The sequence below is a fragment of the Bombina bombina genome, chromosome 3 (assembly GCF_027579735.1).
Source record: "Bombina bombina isolate aBomBom1 chromosome 3, aBomBom1.pri, whole genome shotgun sequence".
Classification (NCBI taxonomy): domain Eukaryota; kingdom Metazoa; phylum Chordata; class Amphibia; order Anura; family Bombinatoridae; genus Bombina; species Bombina bombina.
The window spans coordinates 443,446,668-443,463,026 of record NC_069501.1 but is presented as its reverse complement, the minus strand read 5'-3'; positions in this window follow the sequence as shown (position 1 = coordinate 443,463,026).

Here is a 16,359-nt window from a genome sequence, read left to right as displayed (position 1 = left end):
TTGGTTATTCTATAAACATGTTTTGTATCAATGAAGTGGCATGTGTCTTATCTGCTTTTAATTGCTTCTCAATAAACATTACTTTGTTTTTCATAAAAACTCCTGGTGCTTTTTTTGTCTTTGTGCTTATGTAACAAACTTACACCAAGGAACAGAGGGACGTGAAAATGTTTTACATATACATTTTTTTTTTACTGGAGAACTGGATAACAAACAAATTTACATAAATCATGTTTTTTTCTGAAGGCCAGAATATTATTATCAGATGGGTTTGGATTAAAATAATAGATTAAATAGACCGTTATGTAACTAAGGTTTTAAAAATGCTTCAAATTTCTTAAACCAGCTATTTGATTTGCAACATTTTGTAAACCTTGGTAACAGAATTCCCTTTTTGGCCTCTCTAGGGAATGTGGATTTGGAAACAGGGGGTTTAGAATAACTTTACCTTTTTTTATTTTTAAGTTGATATTTTATAACATTTACAAGAATCAAACGCAGAGCATTCAATCATGTAGTAATAAATTATATAAATAGGATGGCACATAAACTGTAGGTTCTCAGTAATGATAAACAATACATTATGAATACAACAAAGAACAAGTGGGATAACTATCAATAGTCCTCAAGTTGAAAGTGAATTGACCTCATGAGTGCAAAATAATTACCTGCGCAATGGAAATTGACCATATCGCGGACGGAAAGCTCATAATGCCCAACTTTTAATCTTGCCCAATATATTTACATTAAAATTAAGTGTTACACTCATACAATATATGCACTATTTAATAATAATTATTCATAAACATATTAAAAAAAAGTTATAAGGATTAAAATGTACATGATATATGACAAGGTATTTGAATGGAAAAAACTATAATGTATATATACATATATATATATATATATATATATATATATATACATGTCTAAATATGTGTATGTATGTATATATATATATATATATATATATATATATATATATATATATATATATATATATATAATAAATTTGCGCTCATCAGGTAAGCGTGACTGAAGTCCTCTCATAAAGGGTTAGGGATAAATTAAAAGTACAGTTGCGAAAACACAGCACGCGTTATGGCTTTTTCGCATTTTGGGTTGCGCAGCAGTTGCGAAATAACTTATTTTGCACGCGTGTTAAGCCGCGTAATGCAAAAAGCCAATTTGCGTGCATGTTCATGTATTCCACATAGAAGTCAATGGAGAAGACAAATAGAAAAAAAAACCACACAAAAACCCTCATATGTCGCGCAAAACCCATGATGTATTCTCCTTGGAAAGTGTAAGTGAAAATGTGAATATTTGATATTGCTAAAATGTTTTTGCAACAGAATATGTTCTATTTATTTGTAAATAAATATTTCTCTATACATGTGATGATTTTTGTACTGATATATCTATTAATAGCAAGATATGAATATATATATATATATATATATACGTATATATATATATATATATATATATATATATATATATATATATATATATATATATATATGTCTAGATATCTCAAGATCTATATGCCAATGTTGCATTTAAAATCCCTCTGAGATATTGTTTAATGTGCAATAAAACCACAAGATGATACCCAGCGCTCCCTATCTAGATAGATAGAACAATTACAATAAAGAATATGTGTGTACGCATAAGCGACAAAGAAAATCCCAAAATATTAGACTTGATCAAGTTACATACCACACTTAGGTCAGAAGTATAAGTATGTGAGAATGAACAATATAAAAAGTCAATTAATATCAATATAGAGTTAATATACTGTAGAGTCAGTAAAAAGTTACCGCCAAGTGTAGTCGGTCATTTCTCAGGAATATGGAGTATCCTTCGAGAATTTCAGTGAAAAAAAGGCAAGGTACTTCTTGCCGTCCTTGGAGTATGACACAGATAACGTTAAAGCTTCTTGCTGTGTTTGGAATATATTGTGAAGGACGTGGGGAGCTGCTAGATGTTGTAGGAAACTTCCATTGGCAATTCCTCAAGGGAGATGAACTAGATGTAAAGAAATACAGCGCATCCCACTCTAAGGGTAGTACATTTATTAACAGTCAAGAAAGTCCTCTTGACAAAGTCTGAAGGTAGTCAGAGGAAATACGTTGAGGTCATCAGTCAAGTGCCCGGATCCTTTACGCACGCACAAGCAACAGGAAGTCTTTGTAGCCTGTTGGACTGTGCACACCACTGACACTGTTTATCCTGATTACCATCACGCCTGATGCAGTTTCAGATCGGGGGAATACACAGAGACTTGTTCTATATATGCCTACTTTATACTTACATCCAGTAAGTTTAATTTATTCTTGCACTTTCTTGATTGTTAATAAATTTACTACCCATAGAGTGGGATGAGCTGTGTATCTTTACATCTAGTTCATTGTTCAATGTGCATAAGATTGTAATGTAAAATCTTTTCATTATCTCCATAGTTAAACATATGTCTACAGTATACATATAAATGCATGTATCTCTATGTATGTGTATGTAAGTCAATGTAAAATCCCTGCATCTGCTTTTTTTTTCTTCTAACACCCGAGATCTTGTATCTTTGATCCCTTATAACGTTTGTGTGCAATATTTTTTTTAAATACTTTTTATTAGACAGTTCATATGAGTGTTAGTGTACTTTGTAATGTATTTTTGAAGTGTTTTGTGAAACTTTTATGTTGCGCAAAACTGTAAACTACAGCTCTTCAAGTGCAAAAAGGATTGTTGCGTAAAAGATTTTTCAAGACTTGTAATAGCTGCGCAATGGAAATTGATTGCGAAAAGACCATATCACGCGCTGAAAACTCATAACCTGCTACTTTTTATCTTGCTCAATATATTTACATTAAAATTAAGTGTTACACTCATATATGCACTATCTAATATTAATTATTCATATACATATTAAAAAAAGTTATAAGGATTAAAATGTACATGATATATGACAAGGTATTTGAATAGAAAAAAAAACTATAATGTATATATACATACATATACATGTCTAAATATAAGAAAAACATTCAAGAGCAAGAAAATAGTCTTTCTCACAAACACCTAGATTACGAGTTTTGCGCTAAACAGGGTGCGAAACTGACGCAAAAAAAATTGCGTTATTGCACTCTCCATAGCGCTGCCATTATGAGTTACTGATAAGCCTCCTTGTGCTGTGCGTTATGGTTTGTTAAGCTCCATACCGCACAAAAGCCAAGCCTCTAAAGACATCAAAGGGGAGAGAGTGTTAGAAAAAAAATAACACCTGAAGTGCGGAATGGCACTATTGATGTCTATGGGGAAAAGAAAGTTACATTTAAACCTAACACCCTAACATAAACTCATAGTCTAAACACCCCTAATCTGCCGCCCCGACATTGCCGACACCTGAATAAAGTTATTAATCCCTAATCCACTGCTCGCCGACATTGCCAACACTAATAAAAGTTATTAACCCCTAATCCGCCGCTCCCCGACATCGCTGACGCTAAATATAATTATTAACACCTATTCTTCCACTCCCTGACATTGCCAACACTAATAAAAGTTATCAACCCCTAATCCAGCGCTCCCCAACATCGCCAATACTAAATATAATTATTAACCCCTATTCCGCTGCTGCCCGACATCGCCAACACTAATAAAAATTATTAACCCCTATTCCGCCGCTCCCCGACATTGCCGACACAAATAAAAGTTATTAACCCCTAATCCGCTGCTCCCCGACATCGCAACACTAAATATAATTAGTAACCCCTATTCTGCCGCTCCCCGACATCGCCAACAATAATAAAAGTTATTAACCCCTAATCCGCCGCTCGACGACACTAAATATAATTAGTAACCCCTATTCTGCCGCTCCCCGACATCGCCAACACTAATAAAAGTTATTAACCCCTAATTTGCCGCTCCCCGGGAACGCAGACACTAAATATAATTATTAACTCCTATTCCGCCACTCCCCGACATTGTCGACACCTAAATAATTACATTAACCCCTAAACCGCAGGCCCCCCTACATCGCAAAACACTAAATTAAACTATTAACCCCTAAACCTAACACCTCCCTAACTTTAAATTAAAATTACAATATAACTATCTTAAAATAAATAAAAACTTACCAGTGAAATAAAAAAAACTAAGTTTAAACTATAAATTAACCTAACATAACTATTCTAATAAAAATTTAAAAACTACCAATTAAAAAATCTAAATTACAAATTTAAAAAACTTAAGACTACGAAAAAAAATTAAAAATCTAAAATGACAAAAAATAATAAACACTAAATGACGAAAAATAAAAACTCTTAAGATTACAAAAAATAATAAACAAAATTATCAAAAATAAAAACAAATATACCTAATCTAATAGCCCTATAAAAATAAAAAAGCCCACCCAAAATAAAAACACCTCCTAACCTACAATGAACTGCCAATAGCCCTTAAAAGGTCTATTGTAGGGCATTGCCCTAAGTTAAACAGCTCTTTTACCTGGCACAAAATACAAAGTCCTTCCAACAGTAAAACCCACAACCCAACCAACCCCCCAAAATAAAAAAACCTAAGGCTAAAAAAAACCTAAGCTACCCATTGCCCCTAAAGGGGCATTTGTATGGGCATTGCCCTGAAAAGGGCATTCAGCTCTTTTTCACTTCCCTTAAAGGGACATTAAACACTAAATAAATGCTAGATAGAATGATGCATTCAAAGAAAATATTAGTCTGAGAATAACATGTAGATGTATTTTTTAAAGTTTCATTAGCTGTTTAAATATTGACAAAATAAGTGTAAAGTTTTAGTGTCTATAAAACAACGGGAGCTGCCATGTTGTAATTTAGGTTTCCTTCTCTGTTGCGGCCAATTAGGGACAGTTATAAATAGTGTGCAGCCAATGGCTGTGGGGATATAACAGTGTCCTGCACTTCCATTTCTAACAGGAACTGAGAAGCTCAGAATTTAAGAATGGAATTACAGGAAAAGGGGACAAAATAAATAATGAAAGTATATTGCAGAGGTTTTTTTTAATTAAATGATGCATTATTATATATTACCATCTCAAAATGTTTAATGTCACTTTAAAAGGGCATTCAGCTCTTTTACACTTTGCCCAAAGCTCTAATCTAAAAAAAAAAAAAAAACACCCCAAAAATAAAAATTACCTAACACTGTAACATATGGTGTATATACCTTTAAGGGGCGTATATGTTACCTCGCATTCCCCCCTATAATAGGAGCCTTCTAAGACCAATACCTTGCTTGGTATTGAAGTTACCTACACTTCCTCCTAAGCCAGACTCAACTTGGACTTCCCTGCTTTGTATTCCAGCCGACGCTGACTCTGAGTGATATTTCTCAGCCTCTGCTCGCTCCTCTGACATCACGGAACTTCCGCTCCTCCTCAAGGTTGCGCCATGCTGCAGCTTAGTGCGCTTTACAGAGGCTCTGAGACCACCGCTACACCAGGATTTCCTTCTGCTCCTAATCCAACTTTCTCTGCTTACTGTGGATCCTTTCAGCAAACCTCCGGAGGTGAGTCTTATTGATTCTATGAACTTCTGCTCTCTGCCTAACCACTATTGTACAAAGATAAGGGTTCCTGTTTACCGTTTCATATATTATCTGTACTACTGCAGTATATTGATTTCTTATTTATTGTCTACTATACCCTAATTCATGTTAGATTTATCCTTGCCTGAACAGTACGCTGTTCTCTAATAAGACATCTATATATCAAATTACTCACTCATGTCTGTAGTTAGGTATTAAAGTTAAACCTGACTGTAGCCAATTGGAGTGAGACAAAATACCATAACATATGTACTGGGGTATGATAGTGGAGAATTAACAATTCCAAACCCTGTACAGTGGTATACAAATTGTAACAGTGTGTGTTACAAACACTAATCCCAGAATATCTACTCACGGTTCCTGAAGTCCGGACATCCATCGCCATCCAGGCGGCAAGAAGTCTTCATCGAGGTGGCAACATCTTCATGTATCACGGGGGCGTCATCTTCATACGGTCACCGCCGTACACTGAAGTTGAATGCAAGGTACTCGTTTTAAAATGGTGTACCTTGCATTCCTTTTGGCTGATTTGATTCTTCAAATTCAAATCAGCCAATAGGATGAGAGCTTCTGAAATCCTATTGGCTTTTTAAAACAGCCAATAGGATGAAAGCTACTGAAATCCTATTGACTGATTCAACATTTTAGTTATGAGTTTTGTGAAACATTTTTGTTACACAAAATCCATAACTACTGCTCTCAGATGGCGGTATGGATTGTGTCGGTATAGGCTGTAACGCAAGCTTTTTAGCCTGAACACACAACCTGTAATACGGGCGCTATGAAAATCCCACACTAAAACGTCATTTTTTTGAGTGCGGAATGGACGTTGCATTTGCATTACAGACTAAAATGCTTGCGGTATAGCTATACCGTCGCAAATCGTATTATTTGTTCCTGGCCATTCCAGCGTAATGGACAATTTTTCAGCGTTAAAAGCCGTACCGCAAACACGTAATCTAGCTGAAAGTGAGGGAAATCAGCACTCTTTTTAAATATACTCAAAAAATATATAGCTTTAATGGCAAAAAGACATAAAGAGTAAATACATACACCGTCACAGCAAGATTAGTGAATTAAAAAATGAAGTTTTAGATCAATTTTACATAAATAAAACACATACACATAGATTACGAGTTTTGCGTTTGTGTTTTAACGCTGAAAAAAGCAACGCAGCCATTACGAGTCTTGTCGCTATAGCTGTACCGCAAACCTTTTAGCCTGTAACCCAACGTCAGTCCTGTAACGCAACATCAGTTTTGCGGTCAGGCTAAAAAGCTTGCATTACAGTCTATACTGACACGATCCGTTCCGCAATCTGAGACCAGTAGTTATGAGTTTTGCGCAACAAAACTGTTACACAAAACTCATAACTAAACTGTTACAAAGTACACTACTACCCAAAAACTACCTATTAACCCCTAAACCGAGGCCCTCCCACATCGCAAACACTATCTTAAAGTTATTAACCCCTAATCTGCCGCTCCCGACATCGCCACCACTAATTCAATTTATTAACCCCTATTCTGCCGCTCCCCGACATCGTTGCCACTATACTAAAGTTATTAACCCCTATTCCCCAACATTGCCTACACTATAATAAAGATATTAACCCTATTCTGCCACTCCCCGACATCGCCGCCACTAAATAAAGTTATTAACTCCTAAACCTTTTTTTTTTTTTTTTTAGAATAGCCATTTTTTTTATTTTTAATGGGAAGCAAAAGAGCTGAATGCCCTTTTAATGGCAATGCCCACAGTGGGGGTTTGTATACTGTTAGGGAGTGATTTCTTTAGGGCAATGCCCTACAAAAGGCCCTTTTAAGCTATTTTTGTAATCGTATTTTTTTTTTTTTTTGTAATTTTAGTGTTTTTTATTTTTTGTAATGATAGGTTTTTTTATTTTTGTAATGTTAGTTGTTTTTTTGTAATGTTAGGTTTTAGTGTAAGGCAGCTTAGGTTTTACTTTTATTTCACAGGTAAGTTTGTATTTTTTTTAACTAGGTATATAGAAAGTAGTTAATAACTATTTACTTACTAGTCTACCTAGTTAAAATAAATACAAACGTACCTGTGAAATAAAAACCTAAGCTAGCTACAGTATAACTATCAGTTATATTGTAGCTAGCTTACAGCCAGATTACGAGTTTTGCATTATGAGCGGCTTGGTAATAACTTATTTCCACCACTCACTTTCAATAGCGCTGCTATTACAGGTTTGCAAAAACCTGGCGTTAGCAGGCAATATGGCAGCGTTGAGCTCCATACCGCACACAAATACCAACGCTGCTGTGAGCTGGTTTTACGTGCTTGTGTATGATTTCCCCATGGACATCAATGGGAAGAGCCGGCTAAAAAAAAGCCTAACACCTTCAGTAAAGTAGCGTAAAGCTCCATAACGCAGCCCCATTGATTCCTATGGGGAAAGAAAATTTATGTTTACACCTAACACCCTAACATAAACCCCGAGTCTAAACACCCCTAATCTGCTGCCCCCAACATCGCCGAGACCTACAGTAATTTATTAACCCCTAATTTGTCGCCACCGACATTGCCGCCGCATACCTACACTTAGTAACCCCTAATCTGCCGCCCCCAATGTCGCCGCCACCTACATAAATTTATTAACCCCTATTCTGCCGCCCCCAACGTCGCCACCACCACTATACTAAAGTTATTAACCCCTAAACCTCTGACCTCCCACATCACTAACACTAAATAAATATATTAACCCCTAAACCTAAGTCTAACCCTAACCCCCCTAACTTTAATAAAATTAAAATAAATCTAAATAAAAATTACTATCATTAACTAAATAATTCCTATTTAAAACTAAATACTTACCTATAAAATAAACCTTAAGCTAGCTACAATATAACTAACAGTTACATTGTAGCTAGCTTAGGTTTTATTATTATTTCACAGCTAAGTTTCGGCTAGATTATGAGTTTTGCATTATGAGTGAAAAAGCAGCGTTATAGCTCTTTTTTAGTACCGCTGGTATTACGAGTCTTGCAGGTACAGCTGTCCCGCACACTTTTTTGGCCGTAACGCAACTTAACTACCGCAGCTTTCAAAAACTCCTTTTTCAATGGGACTTCCACAGCGCCGGTATTACGAGTTTGCCTGTCTGGCCATGGCCAAATAGTGAGTGGTACAGCCCATAACTACAAGATCCGTACCGTAAACTGAAAGTCAGTATTAATGGGTTTTACGCTACAAAGCTGTAACATAAAACTCATAACTTAAGTTCTAAAAAGTACACTAACACCCATAAACTACCTATTAACCCCTAAACCGAGGCCCTCCCGCATCGCAAACACTAAAATAAAATTATTAACCCTTAATCTGCTGCTCCGGACATCGCCGCCACTATAATAAACATATTAACCCCTAAACCGCCGTACTCCTGCAGCGCAAACACTAGTTAAATATTATTAACACCTAATCTGCTGTCCCTAATGTCGCCGCATTCTATTCGCTGATTGGAACAGCCAATAGTATTGAAGCTCAATCCTATTGGCTGATTGCATCAGCCAATAGAATTTTTTCACCTTTAATTCCGATTGGCTGATAGAATTCTATCAGCCAATCGGAATTCAAGGGACGCCATCTTGGATGATGTCCCTTAAAGGAACCTTCATTCTTCGTTAGCCGTCTTCAGAAGAGGATGCTCTGCGCCGGATGTCTTGAAGATGGAGCCGCTCCGCGCCGGATGGATGAAGATAGAAATGCCGGCTTGGATGAAGATTCCGGCCCACTTGGAGGAAGACTTCTGCTGGCTTCGCTGAGGACTTCTGCTGCTTTGTTGAGGATGGATGTCCGGTCTTCAAAAACTGTAAGTGGATCTTCGGGGGTTAGTGTTAGGCTTTTTTAAGGGTTTATTGGGTGGGTTTTATTTTTAGCTTAGGGTTTGGGCTGAAAAAGAGCTAAATGCCCTTTTAAGGGCAATGTCCATCCAAATGCCCTTTTCAGGGCAATGGGGAGCTTAGGTTTTTTAGATAGGATTTTATTTGGGGGGTTTGGTTGTGTGGGTGGTGGGTTACTATTGGGGGGTTGTTTGTATTTTCTTTTACAGGTAAAAGAGCTGATTTCTTTGGGGCAATGCCCTGCAAAAGGCCCTTTTAAAGGCTATTGGCAGTTTAGTTTAGGCTAGGGTTTTTTAATTTTGGGGGAGCTTTTTTATTTTAATAGGGCTATTAGATTAGGTGTAATTAGTTTAACTATTTGATCATTTCTTTTTTATTTTGTGTAATTTAGTGGGGTTTTTTGTAATTTAGTTAATTGTTTTTAATTAATGTAATTTATTTAATTTTAGTGTAATGTTAGGTGTTAGTGTAACGTAGGTTAGGTTTTATTTTACAGGTAAATTTGTATTTATTTTAACTAGATAGCTAGTAAATAGTTAATAACTATTTACTAACTATTCTACGTAGTTAAAATAAATACAAACAGCTGTGAAATAAAAATAAAATATAAGCTAGCTACAATATAACTATTATTTATAATTTTATATTGTAGCTAGCTTAGGGTTTATTTTACAGGTAAGTATTTAGTCTTAAATAGGTATTATTTAGGTAATAATGGTAGGTTTTATTTAGATTTATTTTAATTATATTAAAGTTAGGGGTTAGGGTTAGGGTTAGACTTAGGGTTAGGGGTTAATATATTTATTTAGTGTTAGTGATGTGGGAGGCCAGAGGTTTAGGAGTTAATATATAGTGGCGGCGACATTGGGGGCAGCAGATTAGGGGTTAATAATATTTAACTAGTGTTTACGATGCGGGAGTGCGGCAGTTTAGGGGTTAATATGTTTATTATAGTGGCGGCGATGTCTGGAGCGGCAGATTAGGAGTTAATAATTTTATTTTAGTGTTTGCGATGCGGGAGGGCTTCTGTTTAGGTGTTACTTTGTAACACTTTAGTTATGAGTTTTATGTTACAGCTTTGTAGAGTAAAACAAATAGCTACTGACTTTCAGTTTACGGTACGGATCTTGTAGTTATGGGCTGTACCGCTCACTTTTTGGCCGGACAGGCAAATTCGTAATACCGGCGCTGGGGAAGTCCCATTGACAAAGGACTTTTTAAAAAGTGCGGTAGTTACGTTGTGTGATGGCCAAAAAAGTGTGCGGTACAGCTATACCTACAAGACTCATAATAGCAGCGGTAGTGAAAAAGAGCCATAACGCTGCTTTTTCACTCATAACGCAAAACTCGCAATCTAGCCGTTATGTTTTTATTTTTATTTCACAGGTAAGTTTGTATTTAGTTTTAAATAGGTATTATTTAGTTAATAATTGTAACTTTAATTTAGGTCTATTTTAATTATGTTAAAGTTAGGGGGTGTAAGGTTTAGGGTTACGGTTACGGTTAGGTTTAGGGTTAGGTTTAGGGGTTAATATAGTTTAATTTAGGTTATTGCGATGTGGGGGCCGGTGGTTTAGGCGTTAATAGGTTTATTTAGTGGCAGGGATGTGGAAGGCCAGAGGTTTAGGGGTTATTAACTTTATTTAGTGGCAGCGATGTCAGGAAGCGGTGTAATAGATGTTAATAAATGTATTTCGGTGGCGCCGATATCGGAATTGGCAGATTAGGGGTTAATAACATTATGTAGGGGTCGGCGATGTCGGGGGCAACAGATTAGGGGTTTATGTTAGGGTGTTAGGTTTAAACGTAACTTTTTTCCCCATAAACATCAATGGGGCTGCGTTACGGAGCTTTTCATTCCGTGATTGCAGGTTTTAGTTTTTTTTCTAACACGCTCTCCCCATCGATGTCTGTGGGGAAAGCATGCACAAGCACATCAAAGCAGCGCTTGTATTTTGTGCGGTATGGAGCTTAACACAACCATATCGCACAAGGCAGCTTTTCAAAAACTTGTAATGGCAGCGCTATGGAGGGTGAAATAACGCAACTTTTGTTGCATTCGTTTCGCACCCTCTATAGCACAAAACTTGTAATCTAGGTGATAGTTTGTACAGTCACAGTGCCTAAAAAAGTGTACATATGTCAGATTTTGGTCAAGAAAAACTAGCAACCACTCACGGATCCAACAGACCTCAACAAATTCACAAGGGTTAAGTGATGTAAAACACCAATACTTGCAAGAACTCGGCAGTGTACACCACACAGGCAGTATCACCTGACAAGCCGATTCTTTCTTAGTGTTATTAGCATACATGCTTAGGTACTGTATCTTTGCCCAGGTCTTTTGTCCTAAGAGGTAGGCTGGAACAAGCTACAGCTTTCAACGTTTGTCCAGCGCCCGACCTGATTGGTCTCTGGCGTTTGCGTGTCTCTCACAATGACACGTAACTGTAATCATCCATATATATATATATAGCAAAGATAAGGGATTAGTGACTCTTAGCCCAGCACATAATTTATGTGCTGGGCTAAGAGTCACTAATCCCTTATCTTTTATCTTTGCTATAATTATTTTTGGCCTCTCCGTGCACAGGTGGACGGTTTTAATTAGGTTTTCCTATACCGCCCACTTTAAAGAGTAGTGCTGGTATAACAATCTGTATATATATATATATATATATATATATGAAACAAAAAAAGCGTGTATGTCAAAGGGTTAAAAAACCTCTCTTTCAAAACACAGAACTGCGCTCTAAATAAACCTATTTTTTTAAAATACAATATAAATATCTGGATGATGCCAAAATCAAAACATTCAAATAATCAAATAATATTGATTCATTGAAAATATATAACAGAATGAAATATATAATGATAAGATAATAAATCACAATAAAAAGGATAAGTTGGTTGGATCCCACGTAATAGTGCAGATCAATTGTAGGTGTCGGCTGCTGTATCTTATTAATCCTCCGGAATCTCACGGAGTAAGGTAGAAATCTAAAAAAATGAGAAAGAAAGCGCACAAAGGCACCTACATAGTGCAAATCAATTTAATTTAAACAATAATACAGGGGTATATTAAAACTGCTCCCCGTAGGGTATCTACTCACAAGAGTCAACCTCAAACTTGTGAGGTATGTTTGAGCATGTAGTTTGAAAGTTCCGCTCAGAACCGCTTGCTATGAAAGTGCTTAATCAAAGAAGTCAGGACAAATCCAACCTGAATGCCGGGTGTCGCTGTCTGTAACTCGAGATCTGGACAAGTATTTCTCCCGGCCTCTTATTCCACTCACATCCCTTTTTGGTAGGAGTTTTTTTGGGATACAATCTTTCTTGAGCAAAATGGTCCGTGCAGATACAAACACAGCTGATCGCAAATAGTGCTGGCAGAATGGTGAACCGCTGAGGGAGAGAGCTGAGATCCCAGGAACAATTAATGAGGATTCAGAATTCAGTCTGTCAAGACTGAATTCTGAATCCTCATTAATTGTTCCTGGGATCTCAGCTCTCTCCCTCAGCGGTTCACCATTCTGCCAGCACTATTTGCGATCAGCTGTGTTTGTATCTGCACGGACCATTTTGCTCAAGAAAGATTGTATCCCAAAAAAACTCCTACCAAAAAGGGATGTGAGTGGAATAAGAGGCCGGGAGAAATACTTGTCCAGATCTCGAGTTACAGACAGCGACACCCGGCATTCAGGTTGGATTTGTCCTGACTTCTTTGATTAAGCACTTTCATAGCAAGCGGTTCTGAGCGGAACTTTCAAACTACATGCTCAAACATACCTCACAAGTTTGAGGTTGACTCTTGTGAGTAGATACCCTACGGGGAGCAGTTTTAATATACCCCTGTATTATTGTTTAAATTAAATTGATTTGCACTATGTAGGTGCCTTTGTGCGCTTTCTTTCTCATTTTTTTAGATATATATATATATATATATATATATATATATATATATATATATATATATATATATATATATATATATGTGTGTATATACATACTGTACATTTATACACATATAAATACAGGGTTTTATACCCTGCTAATGATCTGTTAAGCAGCTATAGATAATTATTTTTCTATAATGATAGAGAAAATAGATTTCCGTTATCACATCAAACTGTTGACCGTTAATCTGATTTATTATAACTATAATATCTTTAATGGCACAATATACCAAAGTGGTAGCTTTGCAAAACATAGCAAATCAGTGATGGCTCTGCATAATAATTCAAACAGTAGTGACAATATATATATATATATATATATAAAAAAACTAACATTGAGGCAAGATGACCTCTTTTTTTTTTCACCATTATACCAAGACTGAAACTAGCATGTCTAACAGGAGAATTTATCAAGCTGCAGGAGGACAAGTTTTACTTGCAATTGCCACTTGGCAAAATGTAAGACTGCACAAGAGGGTTAAGGGGTACTCTCCACAAGTAACACACCCAAGACAGGAGAACCTTTCCCCCTGGAATTCCTACACATGATGGCCACAGAAACTTTCTTTATGCCCTTATACTTTATTTCTGCTACTACAGGGATTAGTTCCTGTCTGAACTCCTGCTGGGAATGCATAGTGGTGGCAGCAGTAATCTCACTGCAGGGAACCCAGCTATTTTCCCATAACCTGTCTTGCTGGAGTTTGTCTACCCAGCCAGCAAGAAGGTTGTGCAGTCACACTGGAGAAAGACCTGATGCCCAATGCTATCTGCTATTTAAGTTGAACGCCATGTGCACATAAAGATAATGAGTAATACAACAGTAATGCAACCAATTCACACTATCGTCCCCTTCCTACATCTGTATCCACTCTTTTCCAACATCATGCTGGTTCTAATACGTGGTTGTTGTTAAAAAAAATGGGCAGTCCTCTTGAGTACCCACAACTGGTGTAAAGCCTTTTTCTTTCCTAAGATATGATGAGTCCACTGCTTGAGTAATTTCTGTTGGGAATATCACTCCTTGCCAGCAGGAGGAGGCAAAGAGAACAACAGTTAAACTGCCAAATATCACTCCCTTACAACCCCCAGTCATTCTCTTTGCCTTCGGTGCATGGAGGAGGTGAAGTTTAGGTGTCAGAAGAAAAATTTTGATTTAATCTACAAGCAAGTTTTGGGGTATAGCCGTATTCCACGTCATTCCTTGCATTCGGGTAGTGGTGGCTTTAAAGCAGTTAGGAACTTGTAAAGAGGTACTTACTGCGTTTTCCTAACAATTGCTGCCCTAGTTTATAAAGTCAGAGTTGGCTACTCTGTTCTTTTTCAAAGGTCTCTGTGAGGAACTGTATCTTCTCATACCTTGTAACTGTCTACATGCCGGATAGCGGAGCAGATAAGTGCTTTTTCTTCCAGTTGGGGAGACCATGCGCTTAACAAATTAAAAGACACTGCTTTTTTATTGGGACATAGTTAATCCTGTTGTATGGGTTACACTGGGGCATGAAGCAGGCACTGTAGCATGTGTGAGACTAACATTTAAACTCTTTTAAAAAGAAAGGGTAAAATGTTTTTATTAGGCTTTATTTTCTGACACATATTTACTTGTTAAAACAATACAAGTTTAAACTGAATGTAAGGCTGAATTTTCTATTTTAGCAGCTTATTCATTTCCCCTTTGCTTTTAAATAAAATGATGCAACATGTTAAACTGTCCAGTTTGAAAAAACGGTTATTTCTGGTACTCAGTGTACCATGAAGTGGTGCCTTTCTGTGTCGCAGCAGTAATTTGAACTCAGCAGTTGCGGTCACATGACTGGCTTTACTTCATAACATTTCTGAGGAAAAAATAGTTTTTCTCTATTTCTGGGTAATCAGGTCTTAATTATTAGCTGTAAGGCACCTCAGTAATTGAGGTGTGGGGTAGCCTGAGGGGTATTTTAGAAGTTTATTTGATGTTTATTAAATGTTTTTTATTAACTTCTTTCATATAATTTTAGCTGGGGATCATTACTAATTTGGGATAAAATTTAAAGTGTATTTTTTCCTTGGCTTATTTTAATTGAATATTAAAATCTTTGAAACGTATCTGTACAAGTTTATTTACTGTTTCACATGTCTGATATGGAGCAAGAGCCTGCTCTCATGAATTCATCCTTTTTATGTTTAGATACACAAATTGCAGCTCCTATACAATTTTGCTTTTAATGTGTCAAGAAAACTGTGCAAAATAAAGGTAACATTTTTGAGCCTAATGTCTCTCAGGATGATGCTGTTAAAAATAATACCTCAGCTTTCTCCTGATATGCCCCAAGCCTCAATGGTGTCACATGCAGTGCCCTGCGGTTCCTCTATAACTGCTAGTGAAGTTTATTTAAAAGCAGAAATTGCTGCCCAGGTATCTTATCTGTGGCATTAGCTGCGATTCCCAGATTACAGGGAAAACGCAAGAGGAAATCTAGAAATTCAGAAAGTAAGGTGCCTGTCCTCAGTTCTGCTTCTCAAGTTGCCCTTTCTCATAAGTCTGATGAGGAAGATACATCGGGACTTTGAGGGTGAAATCTCAGATTCGGACAGTATAATTTCTTCTTCTGAGACTGAGGTGGTACCCTTCAGATTTTAGCTTCAACACCTCTGTGTATTGTTAAAGGAGGTTTTAGCTACTTTAGATGACTCCGATACCCCTGTCATTGTCACTCCTAAGAAATCTAGTAAACATAATAGTTTCTTTGATTGACCTTCCACTTCTGAGGTTTTTCCTGTGCCGGGGAGATAATCTCAAAGGAATGGGAAAAACCAGGGATGTCTTTTTCCCCGTCTCCCATTTTTAAGAAAATGTTTTCTGTTGAGGACTCCATTAAGGACCCTTGGTATACTGTACCCAAAGTTGAAGGGGCCATTTCCACTCTGGCTAAGAGAACCACTATTCCTACTGAGGATAGCTGTTCTTTTAA